Below are 21,186 nucleotides of genomic sequence, written 5' to 3'. Positions count from 1 at the left end.
ACAAAACTGGAGTAAGGGGTTGTAAAGTGAATTCATTTGGCTCTTCTAAACCTTTGAGGTTAGTTTAGCTCTTCATTTCCTTCAGATATACTTATGAAGAAAATCATGATGTGAATGCCCAAAAAAGAGGTTATCTTATTTATTTTGTAAAATAAAATATATTTATTAACATAAAATGGTCGTGCGTGCATAATTTCGTTATGTGACGGCTTAATAGAAGTTCATATATTTATTTTGTAAATTATTTTGTAAAATAGTCCTAACTCGTTATGTGACGGACTAATACAAGTTCAGTGGCAATGGTCGTGCGTGCAATACACGGTGATTTGACGGTCGTGATCTTCGTCGAATTAAAGAACAGAAAGATGAACCGGAAGTGATAATGGCAAGTTGACAACTTGGCCCTACCCGTAGTCAGGTATTCGTATCTTACAACGTCTGCCTCAAGCCTTCCAACGTGCTCCTCGGGATCTCAGCAAGTGAGTAAGATCTCCAACTGAGCTGGAGTCTGAAGGACTAATTTGGTCCATACATTTGCATTGTTCTTTATAGTCAAACTACACCCGCAGCGCAGGTTTACAATAATAGGGCGAACATATTCTTGAGCGAGGCCGGCACAGACCAGCAGGTACATACACGGCTTTTATAGTTCCCACTTGGACATGAAATTCCCTCTCCTTTTAGGCCTTTTATTAATCATTATCAGTATGCACGCAGTGTGAATCCCCAGCGAAGTTACTGTCATCCACGCAATTTTGGTTCTTCCTGCGCAACTGTGCTCCACACATGCAAGCGAGGCCGATCGCGACGTCGTCTGAAGATCCATATGATTTTTCATTTGCACCCTGCAATTTGGTTCTCAAGCAAAGACTTGTCTCCCGTAACTAATACAGAAATGTTAGGGGAGCAAAACTGACATGTTTGCTGAAGGATAAAGCTCGGTTTACTTTGTGACAAATGGCTCAGTGCTACGAGGGAAACGATTTTGGCTATAGGGCCGGCAGCACAAAATATTCGGATAATCATCATTGCATCTAACGGAATGTTGGAGCTTTTCATCATGCGAAGATGCCCCTCGTCTCCTTAGTGGTGCCACAGACAGGCCTCCCCATCCGTTCTTGCTAATTATTCTCTTAATTAATGTTAAGCATCATCCCTCGTGCTCATGTTTCCTTTAGTAAAATCTTGAGCAGTTTGAATGATATGCATTTAGGAGGAGGAGGAGGATTGGATATGGTGGTAGTGCACTTTTGGTTGAGGAGCTGCACCCAACACTTTTGCCCAACCATTTTTTGTCTCCCAAGCAAACAGCCCAGCTATAGCACTTGGTCACACTGATCTGCTCTGATGCGCATTTTGACCAGAAAGCTCAAAAGGCCATCCAACCCAACAGCAATCGCCACCACAAGTGCCTTTAGTTCGTCCGTAAAGTTCACGCCTATATCTTTATGGGCTTGACTAAAAGATCTGTATTTGCTAGCAGCACATTTGTAGTCTTCACGAAACCACAGGTACCTATTTGCGATATGTGCATAATTTCATTATTTGGCTAGCACGTTTCATTTCATTTCATGGACATTTCAGAAAAAATACATGGTTTGACCATTTATACGTTCATGCGTAACTAATAAAATTTTCATCTATGTTCACATATACACACGCTTAAACTGTCACTTGACTCGAAAAGTCTCTTCTGAACTCAAGCTCCTATGAGCTCGGTATGAACAGTAAAATTCAAAAAAAAAATATATCTAAAATTCAGATTCTTTTGGCAAACGTTGACCAATGTTTGCAACATTTCATCATGAAATAACATTCGTGGAAGTCATGGCAAAATCAAACGATGCTCCAAAAATGATTTGGAAACATTCATAAATGTTTTCTACAAAAATTCAGATATTTTGAATTATTTTCTTTTTCTTTTTTGAATTTTACCGAGTTGAGATAGTCCGCGTCGGGATGTGAGCCCTTGGGTCTAAACCAGACCACGCTTAAACTATATATAGAAGCCAGGATGTATATTCATACTAAAAAATGATAGTCCAATGTCGTAGTAAAAAATGTATACAACAAAGTCATGCATAATTGTATTTTAGAAACAAAAAATCATTGATTTATCACCAGACAAGTATTATCAATGTACCACTATAAAAGTATGCTAGTATACCATTACAAACATTATAATTACTCCAATACCATTGCAACCACATGAAACACCTAAACCGCCCTCAAGGTGGAGGCCGCCCAGCCGACGCGCAAACTCAAAATCTCCATATCTTAGCCTCCATAATTCGTTCTAGTTTTCTCATTCAAACACTTCAATTCCTTCCAAAACTAAAAGTTTAGCACATCAAGCAACCATGGAGATAGTCGGCGACACCCAAATCACATGCTAGTGTTGTGCGCACTGTTCCCTACGGCGACATTTGTACCGTTCCTTCCTCCTTCGGCATGTGCATTGTGCTTTTCTCGAGGTTCCTGGAACGTATGATGATATCACGTGCCTTCGCACAAAATTTTCGAGCCACTGGATCCATCGTGATGGGTGTTCATGCGGTCTTCTCTCACCCGGCCCGCCTTGATTTGGAGCCTAAGCGACTCCATCTCCACTTTAATTTGGAGCATCTTCTCCTCAATGTCTTGTTGATGCCGCTTGCTCTCTTGCATAGCCTCCCATCTCACCTTCTTCGCTCCATCTCTAGCTTTTCTTGCTTCCTCTTCTTGGTGTAATCATTTCTTTTCCTTCTTGTCCTCATCAACTCATCGACCTTTTTTCATTGCCTCCACCTCTCCTTCCCCCTTGAGCTTCTCCTTTCTCTCTTCCTACTGCCGGGTCGACCCATGCTAGCTAGTGGAATGGTACTTGTAGGCACATTTGCCCTTTCCTCTTGATCAACATCATCTCCGTTGTCATCCGCCTCCGAAGAGGAATTGGCGCTCTTCAAAGATTTGGACCACTGTCCTCATTACTCGTCTTCCACTTCTCATGCTCTTCCAATGAAAACCAACAATTTTGGAGGCAAAATGATCTTCCCTTCGACTTGGCCATATATTTGTACCTCTCTTAGGCCATCTCATCCTAGAACAAACAAAAGCACAAGTTCATGAGAATGCTCAAAGTAATGGGAATGTGGCAATAAAAACAACCCTATTGATTTATATTGAACATATAACCACTAAAAGAAGCGCACTTCATTTGCTTCTTACACACCGCCCACCGGTTGCACATCTTTTCGCACCCCCTCGATTTGTGAGAGATTTGAAGCTAAGTTTCTTTTTCTCCGCCTATGATGAAATATGAAACTTTCTTGTTGTGCATCTAATAGTTCTCCGTCGACTGTTCCTTCCCAGTGATTGTATCGAGGAAGATATTTTTACATGCCCTGACAAGCGCAACATCCTCATTGGGCTTAAAGTTGCTTCCCCAAGTGCACTCCTTGTTTGACGAGTTAGTGGCATATATTTGATCAAATTCCATATCATTAACGTAGTGATGATCAAAAAGCAACAATGATGCTCCCTCGAGATCGGCATCGTTTTTCACAGAATCACTAATCATACTATTCAGAAATCATTCGTCGTTGAGGGTCAATTCCCAAAATTTAGAAAGTCACCACTAAATCTTAAACATTACATATTTGCCAACAATTTTGCATGGTCACCTCGCATTCAATCAAATAAAAAGTGCATGACTAGGAAGTGGCCCTTGTTTCGTCAGCCACATGGAGGAAGCGAGAAGGGGCAAAGGCACCTTTCACGCCCTTTCCTTTCTTCTTCATTGTTCCCTTCGCTGAAGAATGATGCAGCCCCGACAGGGGGGCCGTTGCCTCCACGACAGGCAAAGGCACCTCCGCTCGGGACTCTTCGCTGACATGATCGAGGTTGGTCGTTGGAGGCGCAGTAGACGCGACCGTCAAAGTCATCGGTCCCAACTCCAAAATGGTGGGATCAGGCACGAGGGTCAAGGAGGCAGCCATGGCTTCATTACCCAGGATTGGGGATGGTGGGAAGCGGTTAGTGGTGGCGCTACGGGAGGGAGGGGGCATCTCGGGCTGGAAGAGCAACATGAAGGGAAAATGTATTTCACAGAATCCATTTTTCAGGTGGAGTGCGCTCCAAGTGCCCACCCCAACCGCCAAATATGGAGTGACGCGAGCCGTATATAGAATGCGTTGCATAAATTATGGTGACCAACAGCGGGATGACAACTCCACTATAGTGGCCTTTTCAACCAAAATCGCCATATTGCCGGCTATTATGGCGTTCGGGCCGATATGGCGACTCTGCTAGAGTTGCTTTATAGATATTGGTTACTAGTGTTTCCAAACAAAATATCAGATCTATTATAAAGGTTCACCAAAAATACAAAACACCTCAAACATAATAAAAAATACATCAAGGTTCATGGACCAAAAAATACAAAACACCTCAAACATAATAAAAATTACATCAAGGTTCATGGACCATCGGACGACCATTGCCGCTGTCAGAATGAGCTGCTGACGGGTGGCTGTCACTGCTCCATTGCCAGAGCCAGCCTGACCTTATCGATATCAGTTGGCAAGTATTCGTGCACGTGCCCCTAAAGACCATCGCTTGGAGCCACAGTCTTAGAATCGATTTGAAGAACCTCACACCAAATCTTATTGTTGCTACGCACGATGAGAAACCCTAACATCGCCGCCCCGAGGAGCTAGCAGAAATCTATGCCGGAGCTCCATCTAATCTACCCCATGAACGAAATTGAGGAGGAATAGCAAATATTTAGAGATATTGAATTACCAGGCTTATGAAAAAGAGATAGATTACCGACCATGATTTTATTGCATTGCCAAAGATTTATCTGATTTGACTGTCTAGATAAAAATTGTTACCAAAAATATCTGAAGGGATGAAAAACCGGTTGAAGGATGAGATAATGTATGTGGAGAGAACAAACGAAGTGTAGGCGAAACGACCTCCCTGTTCCTTAACGTGTGCTGCTACCACTCAAGCCAACGAGCATTGTTGACTGATTAACAACATGGTACTTTAAGAACTAACTGGACGATACAATTTTTTAAAAATAGTGAAATTTTTAGAAAACATGAACATGTTTTTTTATTTTGAAATTTTTAAACAACTTTTGAAAATTCAAACTTTTTTGAGAAATGCCAACATTTTTTAAATAGTGTTTTTAAAATGATTTAATTATTTTTAAAATTCTAAACCATTTTTCAAAAATGCACATTTTTCGTAATCACTGAATATTTTTTGAATTTGTGATCAAAACAATTTTAAAAAAGAAAAATATTTCGGATGCCAAATATTTTGTGAAGAACATATTTTTCTTAAATTTCTGAATATTTTTCAAAACACATACTATTTTTGAAAAATTGAACAATATTTATAAATTTCAAAAAAAATTAAAAAAATTAATACTTTTCAAACAACTTTTGTAGATTGTGAATAATTTTTAATAATCCAAACATGTTTTTGGAAACACAAACATTTTTTGGATATCTGAACACTTTATGAAATTTGTGAACAATTTTTGAAAAATGCTAACAGTTTTTAAATGTGAATAGTTTTTGAAAACATGATTTTTTTTAAGCTATGAATATTTCTTTATGAAGCTTGAACAATTTTTATATTTGGGAAAACTATAAAATGAAAAATTGAGAAAAAGAAAAAAATAAAATAAAAATAGAAAATAACGAAGAACGATAATGTCCAGTCATTTGCTGAGTGTCGTCGATGTGTGAGTTTGCTCTAAATAACGACCCAAAGAGTGTCGTATTGGGAATTCCGCTTTGGACTATCTCTTGAATGATGGGCTTGCTTCGTAATATGCCTCAACTAGGATTTACGAACATCGAACTAAGGCTGAGCCTCCCAGTGTAAGGGGATTTCCTATTGGGCGCACGTTGCGTCAAAGTGTCGACCTATCGCACATCCCTCATCCGTAGTTGGGCCGGCCCTTTCTCCAGTTTCCTTTTGTCTAGCGACCAGTACTGTTTCTTCTCCTCCATGTTCTTTGTCACTATTCCCGCTCCTTCTCCTACTTCCATTGATCTTTCTCTTCTCCTGCGGATCTTTCTTCGCTACGCTTTTAGGCGGCGAGGTGATTATTTTCTCCTCCCCTGTGGTTTCCTATTTCCTCTCTCACGGGAAGTAACACATGGTTTGATTCATCCCTTTTTTTGTTGGCAGATCACGTTTGGCATGTTAATCCCGATGAACATTACTTTTGATTTGTGATACTTTCTATAGATTGGTCAGATCCGTTAGCGCCGCTCTAGTTCCATGCTTCCCCTCATTTTTTAGGTTCATCCCTGTGCCAATCCATCCATCTTGTGATGTTTTTCTTCATGTGAACATGCCAGGTTCAGATCTAGCAGACAAGAGGTTTGTTTTTTAATTCTATAGGCTCAAGGAAAAATGTTGCAACACTCTATATTTATCTTTAGCTCATATTTTAGGGCTAAATTCACTCATATGGTGTGTTGTTTGGTATTTTATCAATTCTATTTTTCTTATGGGGAAAAACAATATGATTTGTAATAGTCTTGGATGCAAATTAAGCAGTTGTGTTCTTGTTTAATTGTGTCATAGTGGCAGCTAGTACATGGCTGAAGGTACTTGTCTCATTTTCAACAACACGTACTATGGATGTGTGCACCCATATTTCTTCCCAATGAAACTTATGAGTTGAATCACCCTTATAAATGTTTTCCACCCCTTCAATCTGTAGATCTTAAAAGTCTAGTACAAATTGGCATAAATCATACCGTCGACTTTTTTTGAATGATTGGCATATAAAGAATGCTAGTTCTTCTTTGCAAATTTACACATAAGTGACAGTTAATCATAGTGCCCTGTAAATTTGGTGAGATCCCTAGACAACCCCAATGTATTTGTGCACCTATATTTCTTCCCACTTAAACCAAGAAAATGCATTTTTCACACCAAACCATCCGAGAAAATTTGAAACCAGTTTTAAATGATCCTATCTGGATTGGTGGGCACTTATCGCTAATTGTTGTAAGTCCGTACTCCCAATATCCTATACAGTTCTGGATACAACTTACCTAGAGTTGATTTATTTTTCTATAGTTTGTTCTCTAAAAAATCTGTCACTTATGTTCTTTATGTATCTACTGTATACATTATTTCTAGTGCGTACAAGTTTAACTATATCTGATCAAATCCTCTAGATCATGTCCATATTGTATACAACTTTCTCTCAATTCAACTGTAGATCTTGCTTGAGAGAGTTCTTTGAATATTCTGCAATTTTTTGTACTAAAGCCTTGTATACAATTATACATACTTAATGTTGTTTTTTCATTCTGTTTAAACAACTTTATTTCATCCATGAAGGGCTTTCATTCTGGAAGTTTTCTGATTTCATTTTTACCATTACTTCTACTTCTTTGTTCTCAATATGCGTTATGTTAGGTTTTTAACACACCCTATCTTTGTACTTATTCAAGTATTTCTCCTTTTCATTTTTCTGTCAAGATATCATTCCTCACCTCTGCCCGCTTGTCGGTTACAAAATGGCGAAGTTCAATCCGCACAAGGTTGACTTTGGAGGCCTTGGATGTTCCCACCAAGAAGAGTAAGAAATAGTGTTAGATGTCCTCGGAAAGAAAAGGAGAGTTGCCAATAGATGGTAGATTTTCTGTTAATATGGTTTCCACTATTTTTCCTATCGTGGCATCCCTCGGATGCACATTTACTTTGTACTACCTATGAGTAACATATATTCGCATCTAAAAGTATTGTACGATTGTGAGATGTCGTTTTATTTGCTTTTGCTTGACTCGCCATAGTTCAGTATTACATCACAAAAGAGAAATAAGTATGGGATAATGAACAAAATTATTTTTCAGAATTTTACAATTCTTCTGAACAAAATATTCATGGATTTCTCGTTTTCTTCGGCCTTTGGCTTACATTATTGGTTGAGCAGGGATAGATTATTGCTTCAGTTCCTTCTCTGCTTCCTCCAATTATTTAGCACTATCTAAATTATTTGCGACATAACGAGATTAGCGAACAATGCCCTATTTATTTAATAAAACATCAGCAACTTTAAGTCTATTTTATCTAATGGATAAATTCAACATCATTTTTTCCTAATGGATATATACATGCCTAGCCATCTGTATTATCATGTTGTACATCCCTAGCCATGTTCAGTTATTTCCAGAATATCAATATTGGAGAACCAAAACACTAACATAATATATACGAGATAAAAATATGTGAACATATTTTGAATCCCAAGAACATTTATTCTAATTCCATGAGGATTATTTGAATGCCTTAATCATGTTCCGAATCTAGGAACAATTTTTTAAATGATGAGCATTATTTGGAATACAAGAACAAATTTTGAATTCCATGAACATTTGAACATTAATTCAATTGACAAACATTTTTTTGAATTCCATAACATTTTTTTGTTTGACCTGCACATTGTTTGGATCCAATGATTGTTTTAATTCCAAGCACGTTGTTTCAATTGATGAACAATTTTTGAATGCCTTGACATTATTTGAATTAGAGAACAATATTTTGAATCAATGTACATTTTAAGAAAAATCCGAGAACAATTTTGTACGATTTGATTTTTTTAATGCGTGAACAATTTTTGAATTTCAAGAGCACTTTTTGAATCCAACAAATTCTTTTATGCTTCATACATTTTTTAAAACAAGAAACATTTTATTTGAAATTCGAGGAATATTTTCAATGCCACGAGCATTTTTTGAATCCATGATTTTTTTATTACAATAATATTTTTTGAATGTGTTAAATATTTTTAAATCCAGGAACAGTTTTTTATAGTCATTAACAATTGTTTAGTCCAAGAAAAATTCTAAATTTTAAAAATAATTTTGAATACATCAACATTTTTCCAGTCCAAGAACAATTTTTCAAGTTCCTCGAACATTTTCTGAATCCATGAACATGTTTTCAATTCTAGGAACATTTTTTGAATGGTCTGGTCATTGTTTCAATGCCTTTACCATTATTTAATCCAATAACAGTTTTTTAATGTCATGATAATTTTTTAGTCCAATAATAAATTTAAATTTCAAGAACAATTTTTGACTTGGTGAACAATTTTTTGAATGCCTTGAACATTTTTAAAATCCAAGAACATTGTTTGAATGCCTGGAACATTATTTTGATATATTTTCAATTCCAGGAACATATTTTCAGTGTCTTGAACATTTCTTTAAACCAAGAACAGTTTTTGATAGTGTTGAACTTTTTTTTGACTACAAGAATATTTTTCAATGTCAAAGAGCCAATTTTAATTTGGTGAACAATTCTTGAGTGCCGTGAACATTTTTTACAATCCAAGAACAATTTCCTGAATGACTCGAACATTTTTTAATCTACGAACAACTTGTCAATTCCAAGAAGAGTTTTGGATGCCTTGAACATTTTTTGAATTCAAAAAAATTCTTTGAATGGCATGAATTTGAATCCAAGAACATCTCTCTTCATTTCAAATAACAACTTTGAATTGATAAACAATTTTGAACCGCCTTGAACTTTTTCTAAATCCAAGAACTAGCTCTATGTTTCTTGTAGCAACAAAACAGTAGCAAGTTCCAGATTTATGTTTCCGTTCCTATTTTTGATTTCAGTTCTTGTCTTGTAGTTGTAATTTTTAGAAAAAAATAACTTTTTTGCTAGTGAGCGTCAAAGCACTAGAAGATTTTTTTAGGGTAAACACTGGAAGAAATAGGCTACTAGGTTTTGTGCATCGAACGAGAAATAGGAGCAGTAGCAGTCAAACTAGGAAACGGAACAAAAACAACTACTAGTCGAACCAGAAAAAAGAATGAAGAAAACCAAAAATAGAAACATGAACCGAGAAACTCAGCCCACCAAGCCCGCCAGTAGGCTGCTATGTGCGAAACAGCGGCTGTTCGACACAAAGAGCGTCATATAGGCGCTCCACTGTAAGGAGTTTTGGATATAACTCAGTTTTTTCGGATGGACCACAACTCTGAATGTAGAACTCTGCCCTGTGTAACCATCTGGAACAAATACGAGCTTGCAGGTCCCTAAAAGAACGAGCTTGTAGGAATTCGATGAAATTTATGTGAAATACCTTTGTCCAAGAAATTTTGGAGAAATCCTAGCATGGGTTTGAATCTCGTTTTTGTAACTTACATGTTTTTTACGTGGATTGTAACTTCCATCTTCAACAATACCATATCAGGGTTGCCAAAGAAATAGGACCACAATATCGGAGGACGTTCCCTGGGAGCGTTTTTTTCTAACGAACGCCAAACTTACCATGCCAAACCAACTAAAGTTTTCATGACAACTTTGTCCAGAGACCTCTATCACAACAAACCTTCCAACAATACAACATGGTACAAGACTTGGTTAGCAACAAGGAAGACACTGACAATAAAGACATCTGGAGATATCGTTGGCCCTCCAACCACTACTCCTCAATGAAGATGTGCAGGCACATCATGGGAATCAACACAACACATGCAATTTTTAAAAGGGATAATCGGTTTTATACCCTTAGTTGGGTACCACTCGTTAGGATTGCCCCTACTTTTGGAAAACATGCGGTCTTGCCCAACTCAGTTTGCTTGTCTTGTGCATTTGCCCTTCCGGCATGACTCCTTCCAGTCAGCGCCGTTTGACCATAAGCGGCGCTATATTTTGGACATTTTTGCCCCTGTCGGTGCTACACTTAGTACCCTTTCATCCTTTGTGAGCTCGCGCTGAACAAAACAGACGAGCAAAGTCGGCAAGGCGAGGCTGGCGAGGATGAGGATGGAGCGGCACAACATGGCGAGCTCGGGCTCATCCAACTACTCGCAGGCGGCCGGTGAGGTAAGTGAACATGAGCTTGTGCGCCTTCCCCCACCCTCAATTCGTTCTAGGGTTTGTGATATTTGGGGGAAATTTTGACCTTCCTTCCCTTCCATTTGGTTTAGGTTGATGGGGTCGAGATTGTGCAGCTCGTCTCCGAGTTCTATCTTCCCGATGACACCTATTGTGGATTGGACTATCGTTCAAAGCATCGTTGCCCTGGTCATGGCCTTGTTCCTGCCTGCCGTGTTTCCTAGGGAGGGGCAAGCACCGGCCGCCAGTTTTTAGGGTGTCCTTTAGATGTAAGAGTTTGTGAATTTGAGCATCTTTTAGTTCTTGTTTATGAAATATCTAATTTTTGGTTAATGTGATGTGCAATGAGTTAACAGAGGAGTGTGAGTGGGTGGTTTGGGTCGATCCTCCTCCTCCATTGCATGTTGCCCTGGCTTTTGAAGACCTGCACACAGAGGTAGAACAGAGCAAGATCAAAAGTCACAATTTGAAGAAGGAAAACCTTGAGCTGTCAAGGAAGAATCTTGTTTTGAAGAAGAAGCTGAGAGGAAGAGATGAGATGATGCTTCTTTTAGCATTGTTGTTTGTAGGAATTTGTGTTGTACTGCTATTTGTGTTGTAGTTGTATCAGTTTTTGCTTGTTGACAGAATGGTACAACTTAGTACGATGTATTTGAAGATGATGATGCACTGTTGTGGTCAAGATGAAACCCGCTATTTTGTTTCTGCAAACTAGATGATGGTGTGGATGGATGCAAAGTAGATGCTGGTTGAGATGTCCTAAGTAGACAGAAGTGTGCCAAAGTAGATGTAGTTTTTGTCATCGACGACGTCGATGACAAAACTATGCCAAAGTAGATGTAGTTTTTGTCATCAACGACGTCGATGACAAAACTATGCCAAAGTAGATGTAGTTTTTGTCGTCGACGACATTGATGACAAAACTATGCCAAAGTAGATCAACAACAAACTTATTAAACATCACAATGGTCACAAAGCATTAAGAAGTTGATCATCACAAATGTACCAAACATTGGGCATAACTAGTGCATAAAGCATTAAGAAGTTGATCATCACAAACACTAGGCATAACTAGTGCATAAAGCACTAAGAACATACAAAGTACTAGCTATCATAGTGCACATACAACAACATCAAGTGCACCACAATTTTTATCTAGTAACGGTACTACAACTGAAGTTTCTTGCTCCTGGTGTTCTTGGCTGGGTTTGGAGCCAGCTTTGCCTTCCTTCTAGTGTTCTTTGCTGGATTGGGGGCACTGGGTGGAGCTTCAACTATTGTTGCTGCTTTTTTTGGGTGGAGAGACACCCTTGCTGTCAACACTGCTTCCAGTAACTGAGCAAAATGTTGATGTTGGTACATTTATCTTTTGCTTGCAAAACCTTGGAGAAGCTCCCCTCTCTGATCCGCTTTTATAATTCTTTCTAGGACTAAAACAATTTCAAACATAACACATTTTTAAGATATGAACTAATTAAAACTAAACAAGTTGAAGATATGAACGAAGACTAACACAAGTTGCTGGCATAGACCTGACTACACTAGCTTGTGTAGATGCCTCATCTGAGGTTTCCTTTGGTGGTGGCATCTGCTACCGAAGAACATCAACTTCTAGCTCTTCATCCTCCTCCTCATCTTCTACTTCTACTTCTGGTGGCTCATTAGCTGTAGGATGATCATCTGCATTATCTGCTCCCCAATGTTCTTCTTCTCCAAAGCTGGATCAACAGATTCTTTTCAGCCTTTGGTTTTGTGTCCACATCTTCCACATCTCTTTCACTTATACTTCCTAGGACCAAGGCCCTTTCCTTCACCAATAGATCTTATCCTCTGCTTTCTTGGTCTGCCTGGTGGTATGTTCTGAATAGGAGCACACAGCTTGAATCCTAGATCTACACAGTCCCATTGTTGTTTGCCTTCTAGAGCTAGTAAATTTGTCATCATAAGTAGCTCTGAACATCTCAACTGAGTAATATTTGTGGACATATCTTTTCTCTCTGTCAGTAGCAGTCACCTCAGCCTCTGTTGGGCTTCTCCTAACTATACTCATCTACGAACCGTTTGTCTTCTCCATCAAAACCTTCATTACTGCTGGTATGATGTAGTGCACAATGAAATGGTCAGTGGCAATTCTGTTTCTTAAGTCAAAATTTTCCATGATGTATTGCCTAATCTTCTCTAGCAGGTAAACTATGTGAAGACTCTTGTATTTCCTGATTCTTGAGTTGAATGATTCAGTAAGGTTGTTGTTCACATAGTCAACCTTGCACATCTCACTGAAATCAACTATTGCCCAGATTTTTGTGTGGTGCTCCTCCAAAAATTCCTTCACTTTGGGTTTGATTTTGAGCTGGTTCAGATGATAATTGTGCTTCTTGATACTGTAGGTTAGTGAGCAAGACCATAAGTTATCATCATAGAACTTCCCCTTAAATTTCTTAATGAAATTCTGAGCCACGTGTCTCATACACTATCTATGCTCCACTCCAGGGTACGCATCATCAACAGCGGTTTCAAATCCCTTGCAAGCATTGATACGTCTCCATCGTATCTACTTTTAGAAACTCATTTGCCTTGTTTTGGACTCTAATTTGCATGATTTGAATGGAACTAACCCGGACTGACGCTATTTTCAGCAGAATTGCCTTGGTGTTATTTTTGTGCAGAAATAAAAGTTCTCAGAATGACCTGAAACTTCACGGAGAATATCTTTGGAATAAATAAAAAATATTGGCGAAAGAATCAACCAGAGGGGACCCACCGGCTATCCACAAGGGTGGAGGGTGCCCCCTAAGGCGCACCCCCTGCCTTGTGGGTCCCCTGGACCTCCACCGACCTCAAATCTAACTCTATATATTCATGTTCGAGGAGAAAAAAATCAGAGAGAAGGATTCATCGCGTTTTACAATACGGAGCCGCCGTCACCCCCTGTTCTTCATCGGCAGATCAGATCTTGAGTCCGTTCAGGGGTCCGGAGAGGGGAAATCGTCGCCATCATCATCACCAACCTTCCTCCATCACCAATTTCATGATGCTCACCTCCGTGGGTGAGTAATTCCATTGTAGGCTTGCTGGACGGTGATGGGTTGGATGAGATTTATCATGTAATCAAGTTAGTTTTGTTAGGGTTTGATCCCTAGTATCCACTGTGTTTTGAGATTGATGTTGCTATGACTTTGCTATGCTTAATGCTTGTCACTAGGGCCCGAGTGGCATGATTTCAGATCTAAACCTATTATGTTTTTGTGAATATATTTGTGTTCTTGATACGATCTTGCAAGGTGTAGAGACTTATTACGAATTATGATCTGCATACCCCAAGGTGATAACAATTGGGATTCTTCCCGGTGATTACCGTAGTTTGAGGAGTTCATGTATTCACTAAGTGCTAATGCTTTGTTCTGGTTCTCTATTAAAAGGAGGACTTAATATCCCTTAGTTTCCATTAGGACCCCACTGCCACGGGAGGGTCGGACAAAAGATGCCATGCAAGTTCTTTTCCATAAGCACGCATGACTATATTCGGAATACAAGCCTACATTATATTGATGAATTGGAGCTAGTTCTGTGTCACCCTAGGTTATAACTGTTGCATGATGAATGTCATCTGACATAATTATGCATCACTGATCCATTTCCTACAAGTTCGTTTCATATTGGTCTTTGCTAAGTTACTTTTTCGTTGCCACTGTTACGATTGCTACAAAACTGCTACTGTTACTTTTGCCACTGTTACCTAACTCCCATACTACTTTGCTGTAGATATTAAGTCTTTCAGGTGTGGTTGGATTGACAACTCAGCTACTAATACTTGATAATATTTTTTGCCTCACCTTGTGTCGAATCAATAAATTTGGGTTGCATACTCTACCCTCGAAAACTGTTGCGACCCCCTATACTTGTGGGTTACCAAGACCTTTTTCTGGCGTCGTTGCTGGGGAGCATAGCTCTATTGTTTGAGTCACTTGGGATTTATATCTGTTGATCACTATGAGGAATCTGAAAGACAACAAAACCTAAAGGAAATATGCCCAGAGGCAACAATAAAGTTGTTATTTATATTTCCTTATATCATGATAAATGTTTATTATTCATGTTAGAATTGTATTAACCGGAAACTTGATACATGTGTGAATACATAGACAAAACACCGTGTCCCTAGTAAGCCTCTACTAGACTAGCTCGTTGATCAAAGATGGTTAAGTTTCCTAACCATAGACATATGTTCTCATTTGATGAACGGGATCACATCATTAGGAGAACGATGTGATGGACAAGATGTTGGGGAACACAATATTTCAAAAAAAAATCCTATGATCACACAAGATCTATCTAGGAGATGCATAGCAACGAGAGGGGAGAGTGTGTCTATGTACCCTCGTAGACCGAAAGCGGAAGCATTTAGTAACGCAGTTGATGTAGCCGAACGTCTTCGCGATCCAACCGATCAAGTACCGAACACACGACACCTCTGCGATCTGCACACGTTCAGCTCGGTGACGTCCCTCGTACTCTTGATCCTGCTGAGGCCGAGGGTGAGTTCCGTTAGCACGACGGCGTATTGACGGTGATGATGAAGTTACCGACGCAGGGCTTCGCCTAAGCATTACAACGATATGACCGAGATGTATATCTGTGGAGGGGGGCACCGCACATGGCTAAAAGATCAACTTGTGTGTCTATGGGGTGCCCCCTCCCCTGTATATAAAGTAGGGTAGGAGGAGGAGGGTCGGCCACAAGGGGCAGGCCCAAGGGGGGATTCCTACTCCTAGTAGGAGTAGGTTCCCCCCTTCCCTAGTCCATGTAGGAGAATAAGGAAGGAGAGGAAGAAGAGAATAAAGGGGGGCCGAACCCCTAGCCCTAGACCAATTCGGTTTGGGCTAGGGGGTGCCACCTCTTGGCGTGCCTCCTCTCTTCCACCACTAGGCCCATAAGGCCCAATAACTTCTCGGAGGGGGTTCCGGTAACCCAAGGTACTCCGAAACTTATCCGAAATGACCCGATCCATTCCGGTGTCCAAATGTAACCTTCTAATATATGAATCTTTATGTCTCGACCATTTCGAGACTCCTCGTCATGTCCGTGATCACATCCGGGACTCCAAACAACCTTCAGTACATCAAATCACATAACTCATAATACATATCGTCATTGAACATTAAGCGTGCTGACCCTACGGGTTCGAGAACTATGTAGACATGACCGAGACACATCTCCGGTCAATAACCAATAGTGGAACCTAGATGATCATATTGGTTCCTACATATTCTATGAAGATATTTATCGGTCAAACCGCACAACAACATACGTTGTTCCCTTTGTCATCGGTACGTTACTTGCCCGAGATTCGATCGTCGGTATCATCATACCTAGTTCAATCTCGTTACCGGCAAGTCTCTTTACTCATTCCGTAATGCATCATCTCGTGACTAACTCATTAGTCACATTGCTTGCAAGGCTTATTGTGATGTGCATTATCGAGAGGGCCCAGAGATACCTCTCCGATACACGGAGTGACAAATCCTAATCTTGATCTATGCCAACTCAAAAAACACCAGCGGAGACACCTGTAGAGCATCTTTATAATCACCCAGTTATGTTGTGACGTTTGATAGCACACTAAGTGTTCCTCCGGTATTCGGGAGTTGCAAAATCTCATAGTCATAGGAACATGTATAAGTCATGAAGAAAGCAATAGCAATAAACTAAACGATCATAGTGCAAAGCTAACGAATGTGTCTAGTCCATCACATCATTCTTTAATGATGTGATCCCGTTCATCAAATGACAACACATGTCCATGGCTAGGAAACTTAACCATCTTTGATTAACGAGCTAGTCAAGTAGAAGTATACTAGGGACACTCTGTTTGTCTATGTATTCACACATGTACTAAGTTTCTGGTTAATACAATTCTAGCATGAATAATAAACATTTATCATGATATAAGGAAATATAAATAACAACTTTATTATTGCCTCTAGGGCATATTTCCTTCAGTCTCCCACTTGCACTAGAGTCAATAATCTAGATTACATAGTAATGATTCTAACACCCATGGAATCTTGGTGCTGATCATGTTTTGCTCGTGAGAGAGGCTTAGTCAACGGGTCTACAACATCCAGATCCGTATGTATCTTGCAAATCTCTATGTCTCCCTCCTTGACTTGATCACGGATGGAATTGAAGCGTCTCTTGATGTGCTTGGTTCTCTTGTGAAATCTGGATTCCTTTGCCAAGGCAATTGCACCAGTATTGTCACAAAAGATTTTCATTGGACCTGATGCACTAGGTATTACACCTAGATCGGATATGAACTCCTTCATCCAGATTCCTTCATTTGCTGCTTCCAAAGTAGCAATGTATTCCGCTTCACACGTATATCCCACCACGACGCTCTGCTTAGAACTGCACCAGCTGACAGCTCCACCATTTAATAAAAATACGTATCCGGTTTGTGACTTAGAGTCATCCGGATTAGTGTCAAAGCTCGCATCGACATAACCATTTACGACGAGCTCTTTGTCACCTCCATAAATGAGAAACATATCCTTAGTCCTTTTCAGGTATTTTAGGATGTTCTTGGCCGCTGTCCAGTGATCCACTCCAGGATTACTTTGGTACCTCCCTGCTAAGCTAATAGCAAGTCACACATCAGGTCTGGTACACAACATTGCATACATGATATAACGTATGGCTGAGGCATAGGGAATGACTTTCATTTTCTCTCTATCTTCTGCAGTGGTTGGGCATTGAGTCTGGCTCAACTTCATACCTTGGAACACAGGCAAGAACCCTTTCTTTGCTTGATCCATTTTGAACTTCTTCAAAACTTTATCAAGGTATGTACTTTGTGAAAGTACAATTAGGCGTCTTAATCTATCTCTATAGATCTTGATGCGCAATATATAAGCAGCTTCACCGAGGTCTTTCATTGAAAAATTCTTATTCAAGTATCCTTTTATGCTATTCAGAAATTCAGTATCATTTCCGATCAACAATATGTCATCCACATATAATATCAGAAATGCTATAGAGCTCCCACTCACTTTCTTGTAAATAGAAGCTTCTCCAAAAGTCTGTATAAACCCATATGCTTTGATCACACTATCAAAGCGTATATTCCAACTCCGAAATGCTTGTACCAGTCCATAAATGGATCACTGGAGCTTGCACACTTTGTTAGCACCTTTTGGATCGACAAAACCTTCCAGTTGCATCATATACAACTCTTCTTTAAGATATCCATTAAGGAATGCCGTTTAGACATCCATTTGCTAAATTTCATAATCATAAAATGCGGCAATTGCTAACATGATTCGGACGGACTTAAGCATTGCTACGGGTGAGAAGGTCTCATCATAGTCAACTCCTTGAACTTGTCGAAAATCTTTCGCAACAAGTCGAGCTTTATAGACAGTAATATTACTGTCAGTGTCAGTCTTCTTCTTGAAGATCCATTTAGTCTCTATGGCTTGCCAATCATCGAGCAAGTCAACCAAAGTCCATACATGGATACCATCTCAGATTTCATGGCCTCAAGCCATTTTGTGGAATCTGGGCTCATCATCGCTTCCCATAGTTCGTAGGTCTTACTCTGGAACAGGATTAACGTAGCACTCTAGTGCGGATCTTACTCTGGTCGACCAACAAGGTTCGGTAGTAACTTGATCAGAAGTGTTATGATCATCATCATTAGCTTCCTCACTAATTGGTGTAGGAATCAGTGGAACTGATTTCTGTGATGAACTACTTTCCAACAAGGGAGAAGGTATAGTTACCTCATCAAGTTCTACTTTCCTCCCACTCACTTCTTTCGAGAGAAACTCCTTCTCTAGAAAGGATCCATTCTTAGCAACGAATATCTTGCCTTCAGTTCTGTGATAGAAGGTGTACCCAACAGTTTCCTTTGGGTATCCTATGGAGACACATTTCTTCGATTTGGGTTCGAGCTCATCACGTTGAAGTTTTTCACATAAGCATCGCAGCCCCAAACTTTAAGAAACGACAACTTGGGTTTCTTGCCAAACCGCAGTTCGTATGGTGTCATCTCAACGGATTTCGATGGTGCCCTATTTAACGTAAATGCAGCCCTCTCTAAAGCATAACCCCCAAACAATAGCGGTAAATCAGTAAGAGACATCATAGACACTATATCTAATAAAGTGCGGTTACGATGTTCAGACACACCATTACGCTGTGGTGTTCCAGGTGGCGTGAGTTGCGAAACCATTCCGCATTGTTTCAAATGAAAACCAAACTCATAACTCAAATATTCACCTCCGCGATTAGATCGTAGAAACTTCATTTTCTTGTTACGATGATTTTCCACTTCACTCTGAAATTCTTTGAACTTTTCAAATGTTTCAAACTTATGTTTCATCAAGTAGATATACCCATATCTGCTCAAATCATCTATGAAGGTCAGAAAATAACGATACCCACCACGAGCATCAACACTCATCAGACCGCATACATCAGTATGTATTATTTCCAATAAGTTTGTTGCTTGTTCCATTGTTCCGGAGAACGGAGTCTTAGTCATCTTGCCCATGAGGCATGGTTCACAAGTATCAAGTGATTCATAATCAAGTGATTCCAAAAGCCCATCAGCATGGAGTTTCTTCATGCGCTTTACACCAATATGACCTAAATGGCAGTGCCACAAATAAGTTGCACTATCATTATTAAAATTATATCTTTTCGCTTCAATACTATGAATATGTGTATCACTACTATCGAGATTCAATAAAAATAGACCACTCATCAAGGGTGCATGACCATAAAAGATATTACTCATATAAATAGAACAACCATTATTCTCTGATTTAAACGAATAATCGTCTCGCATAAAATAAGATCCAGATATAATGTTCATGCTTAACGCTGGCACCAAATAACAATTATTCAGGTCTAATACTAATACCGAAGGTAGATGTAGAGGTAGCGTGCCGACGGCGACCACATCGACTTTGGAACCATTTCCTACGCGCATCGTCACCTCGTCCTTAGCTAATCTTCGCTTAATCCGTAGCCCCTGTTTCGAGTTGCAAATATGAGCAACAGAACCAGTATCAAATACCCAGGCGCTACTGCGAGCATTAGTAAGGTACACATCAATAACATGTATATCAAATATACCTTTCACTTTGCCATCCTTCTTATCCTACTAATACATGGGGCAATTCTGCTTCCAGTGATCAGTCCCTTTGCAGTAGAAGCACTTAGTCTCACGCTTAGGTCCAGACTTGGGCTTCTTCACTTGAGCAACAACTTTCTTGCCGTTCTTCTTGAAGTTCCCCTTGTTCCCTTTGCCCTTTTTCTTGAAACTAGTGGTCTTGTTGACCATCAACACTTGATGCTCCTTCTTGATTTCTACCTCCACAGCTTTTAGCATCGCGAAGAGCTCGAGAATTGTCTTATCCATTCCTTGCATATTATAGTTCATCACGAAGCTTTTGTAGCTTGGTGGTAGTGATTGAAGAACTCCGTCAATGACACTATCATCAGGAAGATTAACTCCTAGTTGAGTCAAGTGGTTGTGGTACCCAGACATTCTGAGTACATGTTCACTGACAAAACTATTCTCCTCCATCTTACAACTATAGAACTTATTGGAGACTTCATATCTCTTAATTCAGGCATTTGCTTGAAATATTAACTTCAACTCCTGGAACATCTCATATGCTCCATGACGTTCAAAACGCCATTGAAGTCCCGATTCTAATCTGTAAAGCATGGCACACTGAACTATCGAGTAGTCATCAGCTTTGCTCTGCCAGCCATTCATAACATCTGGTGTTGCTCCTGCAGCAGGCTTTGCACTTAGCGGTTCTTCCAGGACGTAATTCTTCTATGCAGCAATGAGGATAATCCTCAAGTTACGGACCCAGTCCGTGTAGTTGCTACCTGATACGTCTCCAACGTATCTATAATTTTTGATTGTTCCATGCTATTATATTATCTGTTTTGGATGTTAATGGGCTTATTTATACACTTTTATATTATTTGTGGGACTAACCTACTAACCCAAGGCCCAGTGCAAATTGCTATTTTTGCCTATTTCAGTGTTTCGCAGAAAAGGAATATCAAACGGAATGAAACCTTCGGGAGAGTTATTTTTGGAACAAACGTGATCCAGGGGACTTGGAGTAGACGTCAAGAAATCAATGAGGAGGCCACGAGGCAGGGAGGCGCGCCTGCCCCCTGGGCGCGCCCCACCCTCGTGGGCCCCTCGTAGCTCCACCGACCTACTTCTTCCTCTTATATATGTCCATATACCCCGAAAACATCCAGGAGCACCGCGAA

The sequence above is a fragment of the Triticum aestivum genome, chromosome 2A (genome assembly GCF_018294505.1).
Source record: "Triticum aestivum cultivar Chinese Spring chromosome 2A, IWGSC CS RefSeq v2.1, whole genome shotgun sequence".
NCBI classification, from domain to species: domain Eukaryota; kingdom Viridiplantae; phylum Streptophyta; class Magnoliopsida; order Poales; family Poaceae; genus Triticum; species Triticum aestivum.
Note: the sequence above shows the minus strand (reverse complement) of the source record.